Raw genomic sequence first — 23,321 nt, 5'->3', positions numbered from 1 at the left:
CCTGAAACTTTGTTTTCTCATGCATGTATTGATTTTTAAACCTATTTAACAAATAGCATCTTGAGCAACACCAGATAGCGTCATTTTGTTCAGGCTGGACACAAAGACAGAGGATTGGCACATGTATGTCTTCCCAGCTCTCATGCCGTCCTGTGGATCAATGTAACTGGCTGAGTAGCACTGTTCCAACCATGAGGCTGGGCTCCAAGAGAAGGATCTTACCTTCTGATGCTACTCCCTTCCTGTGGTGATTTGCATTGTGGAGTATGGAGACATAGTCTGAGCGTAGACACCAGAGTCTGAACTTGGGTACAGCTGTTCTGGGATACTGAATACTCACAGCTCTGCACAAAGCACCTTGTAGGAAGTTGATCTTTTCATAAAGCCAACTCTTAATTATTTATTGACCTAAGTTTCCTGTTCCTGGTAGTGTCTGTTACTACCTACCAGCAAATAGAAAGGCACACATGATCTAAGCAGTCTTTGCTGTCACCACTTAATAATAGGCTTAGCATTCACGTTTTCAAACAAATACATGTTCTTCCATAAGAACCAAATCTACATTAGTGTAGGCATGACTCCAATTGGCACACTTCTACTGATATCTCTTATCACATGGTCATATCAATGTTAGTGTCCCACATCAACCTCTGAAAACTTAAGGTAATTTGCCTTCTTCCCTTTCATGCTTGTGTGTAGACAGAATATAGTAGATGTTCAGTAAATATTTTGGGCAAAGAAAACACAAAATATTTCCTTATTAAAAAAATCCACAAGAAATAAATGGCGGGAGTAAGAAAAGCAAAAATTTGAGAATATGCAAATGAGTAATTTGAGGCCTTAATAAAGTTCCAAGTGGAGTTCTGCCTACCCTAGGGAGTGTTTTGTTTTGTTTCATTTTTTGCAAAAGGAATAGTAGGAATCATTAAGCAATATGATGTGCCCTTTCTCTATAGCCCAGATGTTTTTGCACTTCTTAGCTAATATCTATTATTAGGGGGGTGTGATTCTCTGGATTTATTATATTTGATATTGACACAGCTCTTTAATCTACAGGCTTATGTCTTTCACCACATTTGGAAATATTTCTGCTATTATTCCTTTGAATAACTTTTGAGTTCCATTCTCTCCCCTATTTGGGGGACTTTAATGACACAAATATTAGCTCAGGTCCCTGACACTCTGTTCATTTCATTTTATTCTTCTGATTTGTCTTTATTGTTCAGATAAGGTAAATTCTATTAATCTTTCTTCAAGTTCACTGATGATCTTCTCTGTCATTTCTGCTCTACTAGTGAGCCCATCAAACAAATATTTTCCAGTTCTCTTCATCTCTAGTAGGTATTTTTAAAAAATAACTTCTATTTTTTCACCAAGATTTAAGAGAATTTATAACTGCTGAAATATTCAGTGATGGCTGCTTTAACATCTTTGTCAGATAATTGCAATATATCATTCATCTTGGGGTTAGCATGCATTGTCTTTTCTCATTCAGGTTGTGATTTTCCTAGTATGACAAGGATTTTTGAATGTATCCTGGATATTTTGGATATTTTCCTAGGACACTCTGGATCCCACTTAATCTTTTTTTTTTTTTTTTTTTTTTAGCAGGTAGTATACCTATTCAAGTGTAATGAGAGGGCCAGTTAGGTATGTTCTGCTTCCCTAGGCTCTACTTCCCACACTGTCCTGCAAAAGTGGAGCCTGATTCCTATTGCCTCTTTGCAGATGTATGGAGCAGAAGTTCATCTCCCACTTTGGCCTAGCTGACACCTTCCTAGGAAAGTGAGACAACACTAGCACCCAGCATTGCCTCTAGTGGGAGTGCAAACTCAGCTCTAAGCTGGGCTTTCCACTGATAGCAGAAGAGGAGAGAAAGTCAAGTGCTAACTAGCCCTGCCTCCTAGTAACTCATTCTGCCTTGTTAGGCTCTAGGTGGGGGTACAGACTGACTCCGCACCTGGTCATGCTTTTGAGAAGGGAGAGAGGGTGAGATATGGAGAGGAGAAGGGGGACTGGAGTGCAGAGTAGCCCTGCTTTGCACTGCCTCATTCAGTCTCATTGCAGCCAGGTGGGCGTTTTGGTTTAGCACCTCACTAAACCTCACTTGCATGGGTTGGGCTGGGGAGGACTGAAATACACTGGCACTGAACCACCCTAACGCCCCAAGTCCCCTATACCTGCTTACCTTGCACCATGTCTTTAAGTCTTGTTGCTGTCTGCTGAGTGAGGGTGGAGGCTCAGATCCATACAGGGCCCTGCTGCCGCTGCCCCCAGTCAGGGGAGTGTGCTCCCCTGGGGAAGGAAGGGATAGAAGATCAGTTTCCCATCCAGTCCTGCTGAAACCACAGTGGGAGCATGTGCTAGTTTGTCTGCTGGGCCACCCCTTTGCATATTCTTTTGCTTGAAGAAACAGGCCTTTCTTGGAGTTTGTGCCCATTGGTGGTTCCAGGTTGGAATCTCCTGCCAGCTGGATCCAATCTGGGGATATATGAGAGGCAATAAGGAAACGCAGGAGACCCACTGCCCTATGGCTGCTCAAGCCTTGAGGTCCCTAAGCAGTCCATCCATTTCTTTCCACCTTTCAGACTCTTCTTATGCTTATTTGTTATCTTATGTCCAGGGTTTTTTAGGTGACCTCTAATTTGGTCATACCAAAAGTTTGGGGTATGATACTTTTTTTTCAAATAATTGAGACACACCCCAGAGTCTCAGGCAGGAGCCAGCCCAACCAGAAATCTTCCTAGGCAAAAATACTTTGGAGGAATGAATGAATGAATGAGTGAGTGAATATATTCTGAAATTCTGGTCATTGCCATGTGATTTGAGAAAGGTCCATCCCACTGTCATCTAGTTTCATGTGATTTAATATAACCACTCTTTATTTTTACTCTAACACAAAAAAAGACAATTTACTAAAATAATTAGATAAATTAGCATAAAACCACTCTGTAATTGTGATATGTGTATTTCAAGATTAAATTTTTTTTAATGTTTATTTTTCAAAGAGAGAGAGAAAGAGAGAGACAGGTGAAGACTGGGGGAGGGGCAAAGAGCGGCACAGTATCCAAAGCAGGCTCCAGACTCTGAGCTGTCAACACAAGAGCCCCACCTGGGGCTCAAACCCATGAACCCCGAGATCACAAGCTGAGCCGAAGTTGGAGGCTTACAACTGAGCCATCCAGGCGCCCCTGTATTTCAAGATTTTAAAGAATACATACTTTATTTTTAATCTAATGGTGAGCTTGTTTCCAAATCTGATTTTAAACTTTTAAAAAGCTCATTTTTATTTTTATTAGCAAAGTAGTGCATGCTTATTATGGAAAACCTCAAAGTTTGGAAAAATTTAAGGAAGAAACTAAATATATCTTTAATCTTACTAAGTTTTAATATTTTGGAATATTTCTTTTCAGTCTTTTTGTTTGTGTGTCTATTTAGATGCATTCATTGGATTCACATGGTACATATAGTTTAAAATACATGGGGCGCCTGGGTGGCGCAGTCGGTTAAGCGTCCGACTTCAGCCAGGTCACGATCTCGCGGTCCGTGAGTTCGAGCCCCGCGTCGGGCTCTGGGCTGATGGCTCGGAGCCTGGAGCCTGTTTCTGATTCTGTGTCTCCCTCTCTCTGTGCCCCTCCCCCGTTCATGCTCTGTCTCTCTCTGTCCCAAAAATAAATAAAAAACGTTGAAAAAAAAATAAAAAAAAAATAATAATAAAATAAAATAAAATACACCCCCCCACCCCCCCCACCACTTCTTTCCTCTAACACTGTCTTGGCCATTTTCTTATGAAACTAAAACTATTGGGAAAGGTTGTTTTAATGGCAAGAGAGTTTACCATCTTAGGAATAAATTTGAATTTATTTAGATAATTCCCTTTTGTTGAATTTTAGATTGTTTATTTTATGCTACTATAAATTGTTCTGCAAAGTATAATATTTTAAATGAGTGTTTATCTTTATATAATTGTGATGGTTTCCTTAGGGCAGATTTATTGCCTTCAATCTTTTTAATTTTTTTTTTTAACGTTTATAAATTTTTGAGACAGAGAGAGACAGAGCATGAATGGGGGAGGGTCAGACAGAGAGGGAGACACAGAATCCGAAGCAGGCTCCAGGCTCTGAGCTGTCAGCACAGAGCCCGACGCAGGGCTCAAACTCACCGACCGTGAGATCATGACCTGAGCCAAAGTCGGACGCCCAACAGACTGAGCCACCCAGGCGCCCCCAATCTTTATTTTGAAAGGCAAATCCATCCCATAAAGTTAATAATAGTATTTTATTCTGTTCAGTAAACGTAGAGATATAGTTAAGATCCTAGTTTTGCAATATGCTATAAAATATACAAACATAGCATGGGATCCTCAGTCAGTTAAGCATCTGCGTCCTAATTTCAGCTCAGGTCATTATCTTATGGTTTGTGGGTTTGAGCCCTGTGTCGGGCTCCATGCTGACAGTGTGGGGCCTGCTTAGGATTCTCTCTCCCTCTCTCTCTCTCTGCTCTTCCCCTGCTTGTGTATTCTCTCTCTCTCTCAAAATAAATAAATAAACTTAAAAGAATGTACGTAGTACTCAACACCAAAAAAAAAAAAAAAAAATCCAATTTTAAAAAATGGGCAGAAGACCTGAATAGACATTTCTCCAAAGAAGATACACAGATGGACAACAGATAAATAAAATGATGCTCAACATCACTAATCATCAGGGAAATCCAAATCAAAGCCACAATAATATATCACCTTACACCAGTCAGAATGGCTAGTATCAAAAAGATAAGAAATAACAAGTGTTATAACAAGTGACAAGGAACAAAGACAAAGGAACACTTGTTCACTGTTGGTGGTAATGCAAAGTGGTACAGCCACTGTGGAAAATAGTATGGAGGTTCCTCAAAACATTAAAAATAGAAATACAATATGATCCAGTAATCCTACTACTGGGTTTTTATCCAAAGAATATGAAAATACTCATTCAAAAAGATATATGCACCCCTATGTTCATTGAAGCATTATTTACAATAGTCAAGATGTAGAAGCAATCTAAGTGTCCACCAATAGATTAATGGATAAGGAAGATATAGTATGTATATTATGAAATATTACTCAGCCATAAAAAAGAATGAGATCTTGCCCCTTGGGACAACATGGATGGACCTAGAGGGTATTCTGCTAGGTGAAATAAGTCAGACAGAGAAAAGACAGATACTGTATGATTTCACTTTATGTGGCATCTAAAAAAAAAACCAAAACAAATGAACAAACAAAGCAGAAACAGACCCTTAAATACAGAGAATAATCTGGTGGTTGCCAGAGAGGTAGGGAGTGGGGTGTTGGGCAAAATGGGTGAAGAAGAGTGGGAGGTACAGGTTTCCAGTTATGGAATGAGCAAGTCACAGGGATGAAAGTTACAGCATAGAGAACATAGTCTATGGTATTGTAATAGTGTTGTATAGTGACAGATGGTAGCTATACTTGTGAGCATAGCATAATGTATTGAGCTGTTGAATCACTATGTTGTGCACTTGAAACTAATGTAACATTGTGTGTCAACTATACTTCAATTTTAAAAAATGAACATGGCACATGTACATGTATATGGAGAGTGAGAACTCTGTGTTTCTAGTACATATTTATATCTTTTGTTATTAGATACTTTAATAGAGTTTGTATTTTCAATGGTCTCCTTAATTACACTGAGTTAGTGATGAGTGGTTCCTACGTGACAGGGATTTTCCCACTGAAGTGTGAAGATTGCATTTTACTCTGAATGGTAAACATGTATTTAAAATATACCTGAACACATGGACTTCTTAGTCCTTCTTTATGGTATCATGAAAAAAATATATCATATTAATTTTTCTTGAATGTTGTGTAGGAAAAACATTGTTGAACACACGGTTTGAGAATAACCATAAGTGGCACGTAAATTAGTGGAACTTTTAAAGGCCTTTGGCATCTAAGAATCATATGTTTTTTTTTGTTGTTGTTTTGTTTTTAATTTTTTTTTCAACATTTTTCATTTATTTTTGGGACAGAGAGAGACAGAGCATGAACGGGGGAGGGGCAGAGAGAGAGGGAGACACAGAATCGGAAACAGGCTCCAGGCTCCGAGCCATCAGCCCAGAGCCTGACGCGGGGCTCGAACTCACGGACCGCGAGATCGTGACCTGGCTGAAGTCGGACGCTTAACCGACTGCGCCACCCAGGCGCCCCGAATCATATGTTTTTTAAAAGAAGTGAAATCTGTTTCTTGTAAAGCATATAATTAACCTTCAGTAGAAAAGGGGATAAGGAAAATCTCAAAAGAAGAGAAATAAATTGAGTTCAGATGATTTGAGGATGAAAGGAAACTGGTTTATAGGTAAAGTTCTTCCTTTCCTAAAATGCTCAACAGCAGAAAAAAATATTCATATAAAAGAGTTTAAAGACTAAATTGCCTTAAATTGCTTTTTCTTCCTTTAGAAAATAGACACAGTCTGCCTCTTTGTGGCAACAGATCTCTTCTGTAATTGACATGACAAATAAATGGAGCTGGGCAAAACCCGAGGTGGTTTAGAGTTTGAGCCGGGAGTGTTGCATTTATACATTCCAAGTTTCCTTTCTTAACTCATGACTCTGGGGCTGAAATAATGATCTCTTTTTTTTCCCCTTTAAAATAAATCTTTCCCTGCTTCTAACTACCAGGGGAATATTATGAAAACATTCAGAACTAACATTACAGAACTAACATAGCTAAAAACCGTGCATCAGCATTGTGAAAAGGCCTATAATCCCGGAGAGAGAAAAACTCCAAACATTATCAGCAGTGCAGGGCTCTTTACTGTTGATTCTGAGAAACAGTAAGTTTGGGGTTCTTGCCGCTCATTTAAGCAAAAATAAAGCTACTGAAAAAAGAAGAAAGAAAGAAAGAGGAAGAAAGGAGCCACAGAGAGGAAACTTTTTGGCATTCACCTGGGTACCTCATGACCAAAAGAGCCTGTCATATACTCCCAGGATGAGTGTTACTATAAGGGAGAGGTGGGGAGGAGAGCACAGAAAGAAGCAAGGACAGAGTAGGAGCTTCAGGCTTCTGGGGTGTTGCTTCCTCCTCCATGCTGCTTTGCTCATCCAGAGAAGAATATAAATGGCAGACACCAGTTTTACTCCACTATGTCTTCCCAGTGGGCATGGGACTGAGCAGGGAATCTCAAGCAGCTCAAGCTAAAAAAGCAGATGTCCTCAGAATAACTATGACTGCCTGCTCCCAACCCAACACACAAATTAAACCAAATGCTACCATCTCCTCATGAGTCCTCTGGTTCCTTTTGGTATTTGGTTACTTCCACTCTACTTTTAAAGTCCATTATGCCTATTTTTGTTATGGCATGCACAATTTTGAGTGTGTGTGTGTGTGTGTGTCCGGCGAGGGGTAGTTTTTAAATTTTAAATTCTCACCACTTGGGGCACCTGGGTGGCTCAGTCGGTTAAGCGTCCAAAGTGCGTCCGACTTCAGCTCAGGTCATAAAATCACGGTTCGTGAGTTCGAGCCCTGCATCGGGCTCTGTGCTGACAGCTCAGAGCCTGGAGCCGGCTTTGGAATCTGTGACTCCCTCTCTCTCTGCCCCTCCCCTGCTAATGCTCTGTCTCTGTCTCTCAAAAAATAAATAAATGTTTAAAAAAAATTTTTTTAAAGATAATATCTCACCACTTGATTATGAACTCCTTGAGAGTACCTGTGAATCCCTAAAACCTTGCAAAGTACCTGGCATGTAGTAGGCATATAACAGTCATAGTTATTTATTGAGCAAGTACTGACTTCAAGGAATTATGCTAAGTATTTACATGGATAGTAAACAAGTTTAAAGGAATTAAGGAAATCATCCAGGGTTACCAGCTAATGAGGGCAAGTTTAGCCCTAAGAGTTAGGCTTCTGACAAGCAGGAATGGCTCACACATTTGTTAAATGAATATGGGAAGCTCTTTCTCTCTCCCCATTGTGATATCTAACTGTGACTATAGACAGCCAATATTTTAATGTAAGGAAACTGAAAAATCTATCTTTTCACTATCATCAAAACACTATTTAGCACTTCTATATACTGAGATTGCTTTAGAAATGGTTCCTGCCTTCTAGGAAGCTGGAATCTAGGGCAATCACATCAGGGGAGGCACAGATACATGAAAGACATACAGCCTAAAGAATAAAAGCATTACCCTATACATTAATGGACCATAAACTATGACTTAGGGGGCCTCACTTGTCAAGTTACACTTAAAACTACAGCAGGAACATCTGATATACATCAGTATATATGTGTGTATATGTGTATGCATCCACACTTCTGCATCTATCTATCTATCTATCTATATATATATATATATACATACTTCATACATATACACATATAATTACATATATACCTGTATATGTATATATACACACATATGCTTATGCACATGCAAGTGTATATATAAAGCATAAACACACACACACACACAAAGACATGCATACATACACATGGCATGGGGAGTCATTATTGAGGAGTGTCCCTGTGCAAGAATCTACCTCTCTATTTCTCTGTTCTCTCCTCTATAAAATGGGTTGTTGTGAGGATTAAATGAGATAAAGCATAAAAAGTGCTTTGAATGCAATGTGTACCCTAACAGTCATTTCACAGATGACCACAACAGAGGGAACTATCCCTCTGAGGTTAAAGTTAGCATTCCAGTGAGCTGACTCTCCAGAGTAGAGCTATCATGGACCATCTCTCCACCTACTTCTGAACAACTCAGGACCACTGTGAGCACATTAAGCCTTGCCTGTGTTGTCCCTAATGACTAGAAGCCCAGGCAATCCATCATTACCTGAATTCTCACTCCTGTTTGGCCTGCCATCCCTAATCTGACTTATTTCCATCTCTTCTTTCTGAATCCTTTCCCTGGACCTTCTGGAACACTCTTTTGCAACCAGAGGGTAACCTCACCTCCATTTCTGAAAAATACCTTCACCTCCATGCCTATGCAAAGTGTGTCTGTCTTATGGGGACACCATGCCCCCTCTCAAATGGAGGCTGTTGTTTCTTTTTTCCTCTTCTGCACCACCTCTTTTGGGGCCAGGAGATAGGTTAGATACTCACGTGATCCCTGCTGCTGCTTCCAGGCATTTCTCCTTCATTCCCCTTCACACTAAGGTTAACTTATCCATAGGGCATACTGATAAATAGTAGACACAATCCCTGTGTTGCTTTTAGGCAACTAGGAAAATATTTCAATTTATTTTAAAATTAGAAGAAAAAAATGAATATAATCCAACCTGAATTGTATTCATCTTTTATTAAAGCAGTTGTAAAATATACTTTTTAGTATTTTTTTTTTTTTTATGAAGAAAGGGGCTAATATGCCCAGGGCCCAGAAAAGTCATAACATGGCCCTGCTTTAAACTCTTACCAAGCTCCTGCTGTCAAGGTCTGTCACCTCTACTCCCCTGAAAATCCACCAAGACTAGGGTTCTGTCCTTATTTACCGAGGACCTGAGATCTTTCCCCTCTATTCAGACTCAAATATCCGGAATTGGCCCAAGTATATACTGAGGTGTTAATGCAAGAGGCTATACTTCTAGATTAGCCTCTCCAGTGGACTGGAGAAAGTATGTGTGTATATTAGTGGGTACCAGGATGAAGACCAAGGACAGGTACAGGGCTAAGGACCCAAACCCTTGGCTATTATACATATTTGCCACTCAGTCCAGATTATTTCAAACACTGAGGAGGGATTGAATCTGCAAGCAGAGGGCCTTGGCAGACTTGATGAGAAGAGCTGGGGAAGGCAGAGGGAAGGGTAGCAACAGAGGCTGAGAACAGTGCAACCATTATGGGTCTGTCAGCAATTATTCTCTCCCTCACTGTAGCCTCAGCCACTCTCATGTGCGTAGCAGGGCTGGGTGAGCCAAGGGAGGGATGCCAGGTGGGTATGTTCATAGCCCAGTGCTGTGAAGAATTTCCCTGTGCTCCAGTCCTCGCTCTGCAGACCACGTGCCTTCAGCCTCAGAGTGCCAGTGTTCTGAGAGCCACACTGAGTTTTCAAGGTGCTTCAGTGCATCCTGTAGGGAAAGCAAATGCTCATCACAATGGAGGGAGAAAAAAATCCTGAATCCGTATTTCCCCTGAAGCTTGCTAAGTTCTTGAAGTGCAAAGTAGAGAGAAGGGCTCAATGTGTGTGCAGAGGGCTCTTCAAGCTGTAAAAGCCAGCCTGAGAGTGGCAGGCAGCACTCATTAGGCAGGCACAGGAGAAAGCCTCTTCTTCAAAAGGCAGGAGGCAAGGTAGCAGCTGATGGGGCAGATGTGTTTGCTTTAGCCTGGGCTGGATCCTGGAACTGCTGTGTTGGGAAGGGCAACTGCCTGGGGTCAGAGAATGACCTTGCCCCAGGCATCTCTCTCTCCTTCCTTTTCTCTCTCCCTCCCTTTGTTAAAATACAGATTTGCATCAGGAAAACATCCCAGCTTCATAATGATGGAGACTGCTTCTGTGGAGGTATAATCTCTGATTGATGGGGGGGGGGGGGGGGGTTGGGAGGGAAGGAAAAAGACCAAAGAGAGTTTATGAATTCACTGTAGGATTCAAATCACATCAGGGGCATGGCCAGTCTCCTTCCGCATAAAATCAGGCAAGGCAGAGATCAGCACTGTGTGTTGAAGTTTTGCTTGCTCCCCCTTTTCTCTACATCTCCATTTACTCACTTAACAACCTACTGACCTTGCAGAATGGGGGAGCCGAACCACTCCCTCTTACATAAAGCAAAATAGGAGTGGAGATGCTTGCTTTTTTTTTTTTTTTTAATCACTACTCTTCTCTGGGGACTTCAGCAAAACTGAAATACTGATTCACTTTTAAAGAAAGTTTTATCTAAGTTACTTCCAGAATGCCCTTAGGTTATTTAGTCTACTATTTGTCTCGATATTTAAATTTTTTTTAAGTTTATTTATTTATTTTGAGAGAGAAAGAGACAGCATGAGTGGGGGAGGGGCAGAGAGAGAGGGAGAGAGAGAGAGAGAGAGATTGAGAATTCCAAGCAGGCTCCTCACTGACAGCGTAGAGACCAGTGTGGGGCTCGAACTCACAAAACCATGAGATCATGACCTGAGCTGAAACTGAGAGGCGGATACTTAATTGACTGAGCCTCCCAGGCACCCCTCAATATTTACAATTTTAATATAGTAATAAAAACAGATTTGCAAATGCTCATCATCACTCATCTAGAAGCAATTACTCCAAAGATAATTTAGCATCAACACTTTTTTTTTTTTTTTTTTTTTTTGAGAGCCAATATCTGACTTTCTGGGGCCTTTCATGTGTATAAGAATATAAAGGTCATATTCCACATTGGTCAGTGTGGGGTGAAAAAGCAAACATGTAAAATAATAGCAAAAAACAAAAAGCAAAAAACAAAAAACATGCTAACTAAAAAAGTACCAACAGGGAATACAATGTACCTTATACCTTCTAGGTTTTCCACACAGGTATTAAATAAATAAAGCTTACATTTTCTGTACCATAATACTGACCTGTAAATACATTGTGCTATTCCATAATATTAGTCACTCATTCATAAATCTGCAAATCATCTGGTTCAAATGAAATTTTAAAAGGTGAGGTCTTTTTCCTTTTTAGCTGAGATCTTTTGTCAAGAGGCTAATAACAACAACAAGAAACGACAAACCCCAGAAAGATTCTAAGTCATGGCAGAAGAAGTTTTAAGAAAAACCTGTGTTTTATAAGGGTGACTTCTATAGATAGGGGAATGCTTCTGTGCTTTGCACTGAAAAACGCTTTCAGTAATCCTTAAGTCAGCTGGGAATGTGAGAACCAAAATGCACGTCATCAAATGTTCACATGGTACCAAATAACTTCATGCAACACGTGTCAGTAAAGACAAAATAGCATTTTGTATAATTTTGTATAATGTTGTATAATTTTATCTTCAGAATTTTTCTTTCTCTTTTTTCACAAAAATTTTAATAGTTTTGGCTTAATTATAAATAATTTAATCCAATAAGAATTTTTTTTTTAATTTTAATCAAGGGGTTATCGTGTAGAGAGAGAGAGAGAGACCCTCTCACAGAGGGTCTCAACAGCAATATGTTCAAACAATAGATGCCAAAACTGCAGGATGAGACTCCAGCTATGGAATGGGAAAGGGAAGGCAAATAGACTTGACATTGAAACTTGGGTTGAAGAGGAAATAATAATTTCACTGAACCTACAAGTTGTCTATTAAATTCTAGATTTCATTCCAATTTCAGGGTTGTTTGGAGGCACCTGGAATCTGAGATTGGTTCCTGTCAAAGACAAAAACCAAACAAGGAAGGAGATCACTTTTATTCAGGCTATTACCATAGGAAGAACACCCCAGATGGGAAGCTCAGAGTTTCTCAGCAGGATGGTTTCATCTTAGACTTTCATTGGGAGAAGGAGACAAGTTATAGGTGGGGTGATTTTACAGTAGGGATTGTTTTTATAATCAGGGATTCTCAGCCAGTCAATTAAGTAGGAAATATTTCTCTGTGTATGTGGCTAATTTTTGGACGAAAGACAATTCAGTTAATCATTTATGAGACAGGGGCACCTGGGTGGCTCGGTCGGTTGGGCGTCCGACTTTGGCTCAGGTCATGATCTCACGGTCCGTGAGTTCGAGCCCCGCGTCGGGCTCTGTGCTGACAGCTCAGAGCCTGGAGCCTGCTTCTGATTCTGTGTCTCCCTCTCTCTCTGACCCTCCCCCATTCATGCTCTGTCTCTCTCTGTCTCAAAAATAAATAAACGTTAAAAAAAATTTTTTTTTAAAAATCATTTATGAGACAAAGAATGGAAATTTGGAGGGTCTGGGTCTGGTCTTGTTATAAATAAAAAAGAGGTTCATTAGTGAATTTTATCTAAGTCCTAGGGAGAAGGGTGGTTCTTTGTAGTAAGCCAGTTTCCTTGATCACAAAGAATAGGGTTGTTTGTTTGTTGTTTGTCTGTTTTAATCATCCCTGCTTTCTAGGAACTCAGGGCTCAAATACAGTTTACCACTGCCATTCTCAAACTGGCCACTAACTAAAACTAAACTGTCTTGCCTTCTGAGAGGCAACCTTATTCCTGTGGTAGTTCATTTATTGATGTATTATCCATTGAGGGATTCACTTTCCTATAAAAGGTAATTTTCAGAGAAAGGTAAAATGATGACTGTCATAAAGATGTAAAAATGGACACATGTTAATAACCATTTTGTTCTACTCATTAATCAATGAGGGAACCAGGCAGATACCATAACCAGTTCAAAGGAGATTCAAACACTATTCATGGTAGTTTTAGATCAGGAATATTGACATGAATATGCTAATCAAGGCAACATGGGTTTTTTCCAAAAATGGCCAAAGGCAGTTTGAATTTGTCAGTAGGCATTATTTTGCATAACTATTGGTTGCCCACGGTTTACAAGGTGATAAAATAGCTCAAAGACATTCTAGTGTTTCAACTAGATTCATATAATCTATAAGGGTGTCATTGGAAAATGCCTGGTTCTTCACTGAAGTATAATTTTTTTCTGCATTCCCTTTATGATAAGTCCAAACTTTTTAGCATTTTTTTCTAGGCTCTGGTTCCTCCTACCTCTCACCCTCTCTCATTGCCTTTCCTCTCTGTTACGGGTTGAATTGTGTCCCCTCAAAATTCTTCTGTTAAAGAATGTGACCTTATTTGGAAATAGGGTCACTGCAGAAGTAATTGGTTAAGATGAGATCATACTACGGCAGGGTGGGCCTTAATTGATTATGACTGGTGTCCCTATAAAAAGGGGAAATTTGGGCACCTACATGCATATAGAAAGAAGGCCATGTGAAGATGAAGGCAAAGACACTTCTATAAACCAAAGAACACAACATGTTGTCAGAAAACCACTAGAAGATAGAAAAGGAACATGAACCAGATTCTCCCTCATAGCCCCCAGAAAAGAGCAACTTGCTGACACCTTGATCTTGGACTTCTAGCCCCCAGAACTATGAGACAATAAATTTGTTATTTTTGTCACCCAGTTTATGGTATTTTGTTATGGCTGCTCCAGCAAACTAGCCTACTCCCTTCCTACTGCGTTCTGTGTTTCTTTCAAGTTGTCCTCCCCTGAGAAAACCCACACTGTTTCCTCTGCCTCCAACACTTTCCTTCCCTCCTTTTCATCTATGCTTCTCCTCTGTCACCAGGCCAGCTCCTACACATCCTTCAGATTTCTGCTTCATCCCTTCTTCCTCTGAAAACAATTCCTTGTCTCACCTGCACCCCCAAGATGTAAAGAACAATTCTGATGTGCTCCCATGGAACATTATATCACTTTTCATACCTATCATAACTAATTACAGTCAATTCTGGTTATTTACAGTAACTGTGTTCTATCAGGTAGCCATGAACACTGAATTAGTGGATACTGAATATCCAATAGTGGATATTGGTCCCAGGGGGAGTGCAGGGTTAGTTCCTGTGCATCTATGGTCACAACATTTTCATCAATCAATACATAATCTTATTTTATGTGTGTTCCTGTTTGAAGACATCTTATTTAATACATATTATCGATTCATTAACATTGAATTCATGGCCAACAGCACTATAACTCATGCCTGAATAAAGCTTACCTAACACATGTATTTTCTTTGTAAGTTATATCACAGCCTTATATTTAGGAACACTAGACTGCACTTGAACATGACACATAAGGGCCATTTTAAACAGTGAAGTCACTGATAAATAGGACAAACATGCAAAACAACATGGCACTAAATAAACTGCAAAGGGACAGTAGTTTACAATATAGAGCTGAAACATGAATGCAGAGCATTGCCTTGTTCTATCTCAACTGGGAATGTACACATTGGACAACTCAGCTTTTTTGCTGTACTGCACATGTGTGTGAATGACCACAAAAGTACTGTAAGTATGAATTTAAATTTCAATGACAGTAGGTAAATTTGTAAATATGAATCCATGAATACTGAGGATGATTATACTTATTTAGTTTTATGCCTTCCCAATGACACTGTAACTCAGAGAGGGCAGAGGCTATATTATCTATGTCTATGTTCTCTCTAATTGCTATGCCGGGCCCATAGAAAATATTTAATAGGTATTTGTTGAAAGAATGAATGAATAACAGGTGTAATAATAAATTTTCATGCTATCGTACTGTAGAAAATACAAAGATAAATTAATTTTGGCTCCAGGATACTGACACAAGATAACAATTTGTACATACGTATGCATACCAATTACTAGGAATTTCAAAGATGTCTAGGAGTTTGGAAAAATTGTTTCTGAAGATCAAGGAGGCTAAATGTAATGAAGTTAGTTCTTGAAGTAAGTGGGACAATGAGGAAAGAAGGAAACTCTTTAGGGAGAAAATATAGTATAAGCAAAGATATGTGAGCAAATATAAGTTGTGCAGAAGACTGCAGTTGGGTAGAGACTAAGAGAGACTCCAACTTGAGAAGCTGTAGAAAGCAACATACCAAAAGGAGAATGAAGAATCTGGAAGATAAAGCAGGCCCTGGTAGACTTGATCTTTATCCCATTAGATGTGATGAATCATTAAAGGGTTTGAGCAGGGGAGGAACAAACTGATATATAATGTATCAGGTGGGGAAAAAATGGATAGGATCCTTATCTGGGATTATTGGAAATCCTGTTAGAAAACTTTTGTTCTTCTTAAGAAGTATCAGAGAAGATCCTCCATAGGCTAGAGTTGTTCTTCAAAAAATGCAAAAAGATTTGGGGAAGGAATGGATAAAGGGAGAAGCAGAGAGCAGCCAATGTAGATCATAGCTTCCTAGGAAGCACTAGCCATAAAGTTAATTTGCTGCCTGTTAGCTCACAGAGATCCATCTCCCCTGTGAAGTCTTCTGGCATACTCTCCTCCAGTTCCAACTCTGTAATTATCAATATGACCTCAGCAATTTGCTTTAATCCCTACAGGAATCAATTTCTGTGTTTCTAAATGAAAAGGAGTGGATAGTGCAGATTAGCACTACTCAAGACAGTCTTAACGTCACTCATTATAAATGAAGGCTCTCTGGGGCACTTGGGTGGTTCAGTTGGTTAAGTGTCTGACTTTGGCTCTGGCCATGGTCTCCTGGTTTGTGAGTCTGAGCCTTGCATCAGGCTCTGTGCAAGTGGTGCAGAGCCTGCTTGAAATTCTCTCTTCCCATCTCTGTCTGTCCTTCCCCTACTTGCACTCTTCTCTCAAAACAAAAACAAAACAAAACCAACCTAAACTGATGGGATCTTAGAGTGATAGGGGTTCAGAGCTGATGGCCAAGAAACAATTCTTGAGATGTCTTTGGTGCAAAGAGGTAATTTTATTAAAGCATGGGGACAAGCAGGACCCATGGGCAGAAAGAGCTGCAAGGGAGTTGTGGAGAGTGACTGGTTATATACTATGAAACTGGGGGAGATAGAGTCAAGAGGAAGTTTCTTAAAGGGATTTCCATATGCTAAAGAATACTCACAGATTACTGGAGGCCCAGCTGTTGTCAAGCTAAGATTATTTTTCCCTTTAGCAAAGCATTATCATTAAGACAGTAGGGAGCTCCTGAAGATTAGGCTATTGATAAGATTGCCTTTTTCTTGTAACTTACTAAGATATTTGTTTGAGTGATGGAGACTCATATCTTGCATGACTGTGATCTCTTATCAGTTAAACATTTGCTTTTCCCTTTTCTTTGTCCTTTGGCAGCCAGGAGTGCCTGAGGAACATTACACATATCCCACCTGGAGTGAGGGTGGGGTTGCTGGGGGGGGGGGGGTGGTGTTAGCTTGCCTTATGCTCCCTCATCAAAACTAAAAGAAATAAAGACTCTCAGGTCCCATGGCCCACATTCACTGAATCAGAATCCTCATTTTATTTAAAAAAGAAATTTTTTATGTTTATTTCTGAGACAGAGAGAGACAGAGCATGAGTGGGGGAGGGGCAGAGAGAGAGGGAGACACAGAATCTGAAGCAGGCTCCAGGCTCCTAGCTGTCAGCACAGAGCCTGACACGGGGCTCGAACTCACAAACCATGATATCATGAACTGAGCCAAAGTCGGACACTCAACCGACTGAGCTACCCAGGTGCCCCCAGAATCCTCATCTTAGTACAAGTCCCTGGAAAATCATATGCACATTAGTCTAGAGAGGCTCTTCATTCTCTTTGGGGAACAAATACAGTCCATTCTCATTATTCACGGATTCCATATTTACGAATTTGCTTGCTCACTAAGATTTTTCTATAACCCAAAAATCAATATTTGCAGCCATTATAGACATGCACAGGGCAGTGAAAAGTCTGAGTCACTCGATGTACACATTCCCAGCTGAGATAAAACAAGGTAATGCTCTGACTTCTTGTTTTCACTTTTCATAATGTAAACAAGTGGTCTTTTTGCAGTCTCTTAGTGCCATGCTGTGGTTTGTTTGTTTTTTGTTTTTTGCAATGGTGATTTCACTGTTTATAATGGCCTCCAAGTGCAGTGCTGAAGTGCCCTCTGGTGTTTCTAACACAAGAATGTAGGGTGCCTCATAGAGAAAATACACGTGATAGGTGAGCTTCATTCATGTATGAGTTATAGTGCTTTGGCCATGAGTTCAATATTAACAAATCAACAGGGTATATGTTAAATAAGGTGTCTTTAAACAGAAACATAAATCACACAAGGTTATATGTTCATTGTTGGATGAAATGTTATGATCAGAGGCCTGCAGGAACATAACCTTTTATTTCCCCTAAGAGCAGTATTTCAATATTCACAAATTCAGTGCTCTGTGACATTACAGAACATAACTGCTATGAATAACAAGAATCAGTACACCCCTACTGGGTGAAGATAAAGGTAAAATCTGAATACAGAATAATAGAAAAAGATTTTATTCAAAACTGATGTCTTCAAGCAAACATTGAGAGGCAAATAGAAAATAACAATTTCATAAAACAGCTAAAACTTAGCTCCAATTCTAAATAATCTATGAAGTAGGGAAAACCTCTGTTTCCTCTTAACTGCTGTGAAGAGCCCCAGGATTGAAGAGCACTTTTGTGTTGCTTTGTCTTTGTTGGTTCCCAAACTGGGGAGTTCCCAGGGGGAAATTTGAAACCGCTTCCCTCTCCCCCAAAACAGAAAACCAGGAGAAATGTGAAGAAGGAGGCTGGCCCCTCCAGATTGGGAAGTTGTGGTTTTAAAAGCAAGGGAATTACCAACAGGTTTGTATCAGATGCCTCAAGACTAGTAGATTCCTGCACTTGCTCGTTAGAATCTTGACAGTTTATACTGAGGCCTTTAGTGGAGCTCAGTCACATGTACTGTCTAGAGAGTCCCAACACCACATCACTCTCTTAAAGCTTAAATCCTTTAAAATGGTTCCCACTATGGGAATGGTGGGCAGAATGTACAATACAGGACAGGGGAGGGGTGAGGAGCCTATGACTGCCTGGAGCCAGCTCCTGGGTCAACCAGTGGTCACGTCCTCTCTATGACCTCCTCCTACAGTTTTTGAGACAGAAAAAGAAACAGTTTTGCCCCTGCACCTTAGTTAGACTTGGTTTCTCTGATAAGATGGTTGTCCCATTGTTTTGTTTCTCATATTCTCTCCTTTGAGCCTTAAGTCTGTTCCTTTATCAAATCCCCGCTCCAGCCTGACAAGGATCCCTCTCATTCTGGAAAGAGTATTAACTTCTGAAGCTCTTACACTAATGCATGGCTCAAATCCAAGCAGACTCTCAAGTGAACAATTCTTCTTTCCCCCTTTATTTTTTCATTCCAGGGTTTCTTTTAGTATTTACATAAGGGTTTTGTTTTGTTTCTTATTAAAAGATAAATTCCTACAACACAGTGAGGGTCTTTCCTTTTTTTAGAGTCTCTGTTACTCTTTCCCTGTGCATTTACAGCATCTGGGTAGGTGGCAAAGTAACTTAAAATGACTCGAGAGATCACGAGGAATTACTTGTGTCACTAATTATTGTCTATGGACTCAGGCCTTGATTGCTCCTCTTCCTTCTGTTGCAGAGAAGCAAGCCTGAGTGTCGGGTCAGCAACCTCTCTGTGATTAAATATTCATGCACAAACACAAATGCACAGAGGCGAGGCAATAAGAAGTGCCAAAAATAACAGCAGCATCTCTGTCCTGTGGAGCTTGTAGAAGCACAAGTAAAGAATGAACACAGACCAGAATTGCAGATCAAACATAATGTGGGCTGAGAATGCACTCATTGCCATGGGCTTCCTAACAACAGTGAGTTTTTTTTTTTTTTAATATATGAAATTTATTGTCAAATTGGTTTTCATACAACACCCAGTGCTCATCCCAAAAGATGCCCTCTTCAATACCCATCACCCATCCTCTCCTCCCTCCCACCCCCCATCAGCCCTCACTTTGTTCTCAGTTTTTAAGAGTCTCTTATGCTTTGGCTGCTTTGGCTCTCTCCCACTCTAACCTCTCTCTCTCTCTCTTTTTTTTTTCTTCCCCTCCCCCATGGGTTTCTGTTAAGTTTCTCAGGATCCACATAAGAGTGAAAACATATGGTATCTGTCTTTCTCTGTATGGCTTATTTCACTTAGCATGACACTCTTCAGTTCCATCCACGTTGCTACAAAGGGCCAGATTTCATTCTTTCTCATTGCCACATAGTACTCCATTGTGTATATAAACCACAATTTCTTTACCCATTCATCAGTTGATGGACATTTAGGCTCTTTCCATAATTTGGCTATTGTAGAGAGTGCTGCTATAAACATTGGGGTACAAGTGCCCCTATGCATCAGTACTCCTGTATCCTTTGCATAAATTCCTAGCAGTGCTATTGTTGGGTCATAGGGTATGTCTATTTTTAATTTTTTGAGGAACCTCCACACTGTTTTCCAGAGTGGCTGCACCAGTTTGCATTCCCACCAAAAGTGCAAGAGGGTTCCCGTTTCTCCACATCCTCTCCAGCATCTATAGTCTCCTGATTTGTTCATTTTGGCCACTCTGACTGCTGTGAGGTGATATCTGAGTGTGGTTTTGATTTGCATTTCCCTGATGAGGAACGACGTTGAGCATCTTTTCATGTGCCTGTTGGCCATCCGGATGTCTTCTTTAGAGAAGTGTCTATTCATGTTTTCTGCCCATTTCTTCATTGGATTATTTGTTTTTCAGGTGTGGAGTTTGGTGAGCTCTTTATAGATTTTGGATACTAGCCCTTTGTCTGATATGTCATTTGCAAATATCTTTTCCCATTCCGTTGGTTGCCTTTTAGTTTTGTTGATTGTTTCCTTTGCTGTGCAGAAGCTTTTTATCTTGATGAGGTCCCAATAGTTCATTTTTGCTTTTAATTCCCTTGCCTTTGGGGATGTGTCAAGTAAGAAATTGCTACGGCTGAGGTCAGAGAGGTCTTTTCCTGCTTTCTCCTCTAGGGTTTTGATGGTTTCCTGTCTCACATTCAGATCCTTTGTCCATTTTGAGTTTATTTTTGTGAATGGTGTGAGAAAGCGGTCTAGTTTCAACCTTCTGCATGTTGCTGTCCAGTTCTCCCAGCATCATTTTTAAAGAGACTGTCTTTTTTCCATTGGATATTCTTTCCTGCTTTGTCAAAGATTAGTTGGCCATACTTTTGTGGGTCTAGTTCTGGGGTTTCTATTCTATTTCATTGGTCTATGTGTCTGTTTTTGTGCCAATATGATGCTGTCTTGATGATTACAGCTTGGTAGTAGAGGCTAAAGTCTGGGATTGTGATGCCTCCTGCTTTGGTCTTCTTCTTCAAAATTACTTTGGCTATTCGGGGGCTTTTGTGAGTTCTTAGGAAAATCTAAAGTCATTTGTCATCCATAATATCCATAGAAGAAATGAAATAAAGATTTTTGTGGCCTATGATCTTACAGGACAGTTTGCATGATGACATAGGGAACACACAGTGAGGGATGTCAGGGGTGGCATCACATGCAGATGGGGAATACGAATTTCTCCCTGATGAGATTGGAGGGGCCAATATTCAATATAATGCTTGGCGTAGTTCATGGCACATTTTAAGCATTCAGTAAATATTTATTACATAAATGGGTGACCTGCAAAGACGCTAAGACCAAAATCTCCTCTCTCCATGGAGTTAATCTGTAATAAGTCAAGATGTTTACCTGAGAATACAGTCTATAGAGAGGAAGAGGGATCAATGGCAGTGCTAAGTAACTAACATCGAGGATGCTAAAGATACTGCCATGAATGATTTGTTTTCTGTTGCAAAAAGTAAGTTCAGGAATTATTTTTCAATATTTCCTTGCTGTTTGGTAAAAATATCATGCCTTTTGAAGCCAGATACACTTAGCTTTACAATGTATTAGTGAATAATTATACACAAATCACTTTATCTTATAGTTACTTTTCTGTAAAAGAGGATAACAGTAACTTATTGTTGAAAAAATTAAATAAAATAATACACATGAAATTGCCTAACATGTTATCTGACATAGAGAACTTTTACCAGTGCTTGTTTCTTCCCTACTTTGCTTAGACACATCTGCCCTGTGTCAGGAACTAAAGTAGGATGCAGTCCTGGATAAGATATACACAACTTTTCCCTTACAGAGCTTGTAATTTAGTGGGGAGATAACCATTAACCAAATTATTATGACAGAAACTCTTGAGAATACTGTGAAAGAAGAGTGCAAAGATGGATAGATTTTTGAGTAGGATGACTTCATCAGTGTTGGGGAGGAGGGTGAGGTCAGAGGAGACTTCTCTCTGAGGGAGTGAGCTTAGGCTTGCAGTGCCAAGATCTAGTGGAAGTTCCTTTGGCAGGGGTGGTGGAGGGGGTGGAGACTCTTCCAGGGTCTAGTATAATTTTGTAAAATCCCAGAGTCAGTGGGGCTTAGATATTTAAAAAATCTTTTAAAATCTTGACTTAAAAGAATATAACAATCAGATGTTTCTCACACTGTTTTTTAGCTCTTCTCTCCAAGGTTGCATTCTAGAGACCACCCCCATATTGAGTGAGATTTGAAGAGACACAGAGCTCCCACCACAACAATGTTTCTTCACCATGACCTAATCATACTTCCTAGGGGAGCGAGGACTCTATCCCTCTTTCATAGCTGAGATTCTTGACAGGATGTCATCTAACTACAAGTTTTTTTTTTTCCTCAATCGTGACACAGAGAGAGGAACTTCTTCTAGTACATAATAGAAATATTACAAAGTCACACACATGCAAGATATATGTGTATTATTTCCCAGAATGCCTCATGCTTTTGACTTCTTTCCCTTCTGTAGCTGAAAGAAATTACATTCTTAAATAGAACAGCTCAGGCCTTGTGGGTTCCTGCTCAGGATCACTAGCAGACTTTCTCAAGTCCATATTTTCCCCCATTGTAAGTAACTTGATAACAGGCCAAGAGTCTTGGCTTATGAAGTAGGAGTTTTCAAGTTTCCAAACACTATTCTATCATTTAATTAGGTTCCAAAACACCTGGGGTAAATGTAAGGGTTAAATTGTAGTCTAGGGCTAACCTGTAGCCTTAAGAAATAACAGCTTTGTTTTAACACTGTAGATTGACAGATAACAGCCTTGTCCTATCAATCAAGGGAACAAAAGTTCAAGGAAAATCAACTGGATTAGTGTTTGATTGGATTGGGGCAAGGGCTTGTCTGAACTGTTTCCACCCCCATCTGGGAACTATTTCTTTGTTATGTTCCCAAGTGATAATAAGACAATGTGGTCGGCTATAAAAACTCTGTACCCCGGTTGTTCGAGACTGCACTCTGGTCAAGAGTGTCGGTCCCGGGGGCACCTGGGTGGCTCCGTCGGTTGAGCGGCCGACTTCGGCTCAGGTCACGATCTCGCGGTCTGTGAGTTCAAGCCCCGCGTCGGGCTCTGTGCTGACTGCTCAGAGCCTGGAGCCTGTTTCGGATTCTGTGTCTCCCTCTCTCTCTGACCCTCCCCCGTTCATGCTCTGTCTCTGTCTCAAAAATAAATAAAACGTTAAAAAATTAAAAAAAAAAAAAAAAAAAAAAAAGAGTGTCGGTCCCGATCGGTTGGCCTTGCCTCTCATTGCAATAAACTTTGTTGTGACTGTCACTGGTGCCTGTAGCATTCTGTTTCAGGAGTCGTGTGGATGCAAAGGTAAATGTAAAGGCTTTTTTTTTTTTTTAACTGGAGAAAAAGGAACCATGAGATCATTTTAATCTCACGGTATCATGATTATTTCTTTCTTGCAGAAGCTTAATAATAGATGGTTGCCTGTTTTAAACTATAAATCCAAATTTTATTATAAGCAAAAGAGAAGAAATTGAGTGACAGGAACTGACAAAAACAAACCCGATTAC

Source organism: Neofelis nebulosa, chromosome 11, assembly GCF_028018385.1.
Source record: "Neofelis nebulosa isolate mNeoNeb1 chromosome 11, mNeoNeb1.pri, whole genome shotgun sequence".
Classification (NCBI taxonomy): Eukaryota; Metazoa; Chordata; class Mammalia; order Carnivora; family Felidae; genus Neofelis; species Neofelis nebulosa.
Note: the sequence above shows the minus strand (reverse complement) of the source record.